The sequence below is a fragment of the Montipora foliosa genome, chromosome 11, assembly GCF_036669935.1.
Source record: "Montipora foliosa isolate CH-2021 chromosome 11, ASM3666993v2, whole genome shotgun sequence".
Classification (NCBI taxonomy): Eukaryota; Metazoa; Cnidaria; class Anthozoa; order Scleractinia; family Acroporidae; genus Montipora; species Montipora foliosa.
Window position 1 is genome coordinate 48443648 of NC_090879.1, and position 4209 is coordinate 48447856.

The following is a 4209-nucleotide window of genomic DNA, read 5'->3' on the forward strand; positions in this document are numbered from 1 at the left end:
GTGATTTCTTATGATATACAGTTTATAGGCATTGCTGTTAATACATTATTGTCAGTCTGTTTTGGGGTGGACTCTTGATGAATCTGATTATTGCACATGCACATTGTTGCCCTAAGCAACTATTTATTAGTCGAGGAATATTGGAATTCCCTAAGAATAAGATTTAGAAAAAAAGGTGGAAGGTCTTGTGAAAATCTCTGGAATTCTTGGTGGGTAAACATAAATTGTAGGAAATTCTCCAATAGTGAACACATAAATAATAGTGCATTTCTTGGGGGGAGCCCATGTCTGACCAGTGCATTTTAATGCATTTATTTATGGGTATATATGTACATAGTTAATCTAGGGACTGGTTATGAAACCCTGGGAATTTCAAAAGCAGGAACAATAAAGTCGCAATTAGATGTTGAACCGACCCTGCACAATCTTTTGCTTTTGGTTCACAAGTTAATTTCGAAAAAATTAGTCGAAGCTTTTGATTGGTTATCCTGCCGAAAAACGCCTGTTTTTGTCGGGTTTTGTGCAGGGTCAAGGCCAAAAAAGCGAACAAAAACATGAAACAAAGAAACTTGTCGAGTTTCATAACCAGCCTACATCTATTAACTATGGTATGTACCAGTAACAGTGAAAAGCCATATGCATCATTCCTCAACAGAGGAGATACACTACAAATGAACATGTACACAGACTCGATACTAACATATCTGTCCAACATAAAAAACAGGCATAGGAGACCCAAGCTCAATATTTGAACAGTATTGAAAACGGAGGTTAAAATGAGCCGAAACATTTTGAGCAATAAATAACAGCGAATTAATTAACGATACAATTTGGATGCCGTAAAATTCAACATAAGAAATATAATTTCAAGGAATGAAAGTTTCAAAATCGCTCATAAGCTAGTCTAATTTCTTTTAACAGCTCGCACAAAATGGCAAGAAACTTACACAGGTACTTGGTTCTACTTGTGAAGAACCTGCGCCAGTTTCAGGAGAAATTCTTGATCCTCCTTCTTTCGCTTCTCCGCTCTTTCCTCCTCTCACCTTTCTCCTGCTGCTTCAGCTTCGAGGAAGCTCTTGTCAGCCGCTTGCTGATACTCCACAAAGGACTCAAACACTTTATCAAACTTTGCAAATACATCAGAAGCGGTTTTCCTCTTTTTATTTGCCTTCAATACGGCCGACTGACGGGGTACTGGCTTCTCTGTTTCATCGGCTTCCGTCGCACCTGAAGGAACACCATGGCGACCGCCAAAACTTCAATGGGTTGCATAAACGTTATAGCCAAGTGAGAAATAAAAAATGTTTGATTTATGGTATAGTTATCTCAATATTACACTGTAATACGGATACACCTGTCTTGTATCTGCTTGTACAGTACGCATATCAAAAACTCTGAAATATGGTATTCAAACATACTGATTGAACAAAACTTTCACAGACGTCCGTCTCGATGTTGCTTTTGGACACAATTCTATTGTCTGGCCCTCCAATCGGAGAGCATTTTATAACTCTTACCTGTCACCGCTGTCAAATAATTCAGAGGTTTGTGAAGGTTTTCTGATTTTTCTTTGCTGCTGCCAGGGTTGTTTACGTTTGGCTCAACGTTTTCTGCGCTTGTTATTTCTTCATCATCGACCCCATCTATGGAAATTGTTGCGGACTGTATAATTACCTTTGGTTTGGTACATGGCTTGTCCGACAAAAACTCGTCCACTTCGTCGAAGAAAGCCGGCTTCTTCTTTGGTGTGGCATTTCCCGTCTTGCTGCTTGTAGTTTCTATAGGCGCTTATCAGAGTGTGAATTTGTGTCTTGCAGCTGCCATCGTCTCTGTCTTCATAGCCTGCAGCTCGAAGATATGCCGCAATTTCTAGCCATATTGGCTTTTTTCTTGTGCATGATTTTAGCTGGAGCTGGATATTCTCGTCTCCCCACTTTTCAAGTAACAGGAGGGTTTCTTTGTGCTCCCAGATTCTTCCGCGAGTTTTGGTTTCTGCCGCCATTTTGAATGTATTTTATTAAACACGATTGTTAAACTACCTCGAGAGGTAGTTTTGTTAAACACGGTTTTAGACGTGTTTTGTTAAACACGCCCGCAGTGTGAACGGCCAGTCTTATTAACTCTGTTTAACAAAACAAGTTTTAAACATGTTTAAGCTTTGGTGTGAACGGGGTATTAGAAGGTAATTTGGAATTAGGTGTTTAGAAAAAGACGGAATTAACTTAAGGTGGCTGGAACCAGTTTCACCACTTTTAGAGACCTTCTTATTAGATGGGTTATAACTAATATACTGTATCACGTAACAGCAATGTTATGGTACCACATCAAACATCAACTATTGCTTAACAAAATGCGCTCACTATTTTGACGTAATAGGTTACCATGGCAACAGGAAAGCTCTCCAAACACACCCTATATTTCGTCTTTACTTGCTTATATCTTAAAAATTAACTCGGTGACCCCCATTTTCTATTGTAAAATAGTAATTAGCAATTTGAGATAGGACTATCTGCAAAGTTAAAAAAAATTCTTGGGAGCCGATTCAGGACTACCTGAAATTTTCGAAAATTTTTTCTCATTGCATAAAAAAATTAACATTTCATCTACAGAATTCAGTCCAGTTCCTAGCAATCAGTGTTATTAGAGCTAGACATTTACACTTAGACTGTTACCTTCATTTTAACCATTTTACACTGATACTGATGTAGCATTTCTTAGCTGCTTTACTTTGTTAAATACCGCCACTGAGATATCTTTCATTTCTAATTGTTTTTCTGGGTCATCCCATCCTATCGGTAGGGTTGTTTTTGACCATCATACCTTTAAACATTGCCCCTAATAAGTCAATAACATTGTTTATTATATGACTAGCTCCGTGAGCGGGCAAGATGAACCAAATCCCACGCTGTGATTGGCTACCCGAGCAGGCAAGATGGAGATATACTGACCCCACGCTTGGTCACTAACCCATATATATAAGGTTTAGATGATATGTATTTCCATATTTAGATAATCAGTATACCGCACTGGTGTTGATGAGGTACTACTAATTGTTTGTAAGATGTCTTGAGAAAAAGTTGGCACTAGTTTTATCCTTAAACAGATTCTAATGCCCTTTAGAGCACATCAACTTGAGACCCAAACTTAAAATTGAAGCAATTGGACTGCCACCTTGCAGCAGCCTGGACCTCCAACGAAGCCCTAAATGTTGAGAGCGCGTAAAACTCAATAGAGTTGGAGGTCAGAAATGAGCCGAGTAAAACTGAAAAAGGGAATTTTAATTCCTTCATTTATCTATAAAACTATATGGCATCTAGCAATATTTTTAAAACACTAAAACCGTCAATCAAAAGACAAAACACTTATGCTGGATGACATTGCTTTGCCCAACCACTGAGAGTGCTGTCGTTGAGGTAAAGGGATTAACACTCCCCTGTCATCCACTTGAACAGTACCATTGAAAACCCAGACACCACTGTCTTTCAATTTCCCAACAACCTGCATTATGTAAATTAAGAAAAGAAAACGATAAATTGAAAATGCAGATAACATAAATTAACTCAAAGCATTATTTCTTCCTTTTCACTTAGTCTTACGGCTGTCATTTTCCATCATTCAGTTTTTGGTTTCTTCATATACTCTCTGCACATGTTATATATATAAGGTGGTAAATATGGTTCTTGGGCCTTGAAGGGGAGGGTCCATATTCCATCGCTTTTGAGTGCTGCAATGATAAGTTTATGATGGGAGAGGACCTTATTAGACAAGAAGTAATCTCTGAAAGACAAAATGGCATAATATCAAGAAAATAGTGCGTACATCATATAATCTGAATGGGTCACAGATTGTACCTGTTTCAATGGACAAAGATCTAGGTGTTTATATTTCCTGGAATTTATCATGAAACGATCATATTGACTTAATTATAAGTAAAGCAAATAAGATGTTGGATATCATCTACAGAGTACAGCCATACTGTTCTTAAATGTGCTTTTTATTTTGAGCAAGGAGGAAAACAACAAAAAATAAAGAAACGGTAAAAAATGGAGACCCCTGTTCACCTTGTCGTTTGGGAAGACTCATCGTCTCCTTCAGAGATGTTCAGATGCAACATTGCCAGATCGCCAGTAATTATATCGCCTTCTGTGACATTTCCAATTAATTCAAAGAGGAGCTGTGAAGAAGTCGTGGATACATTGCTTACAAAGT

At 38.0% G+C, this 4209-nt stretch overlaps 1 pseudogene; it reads right to left on the bottom strand.

Annotated features, from left to right (window-relative positions):
• Window positions 1–510: 510 nt before the first annotated feature.
• LOC137977804 (uncharacterized) lies at window positions 511–2096 on the bottom strand (annotated as a pseudogene).
• Between the last annotated feature and the right edge of the window lie 2113 nt (window positions 2097–4209).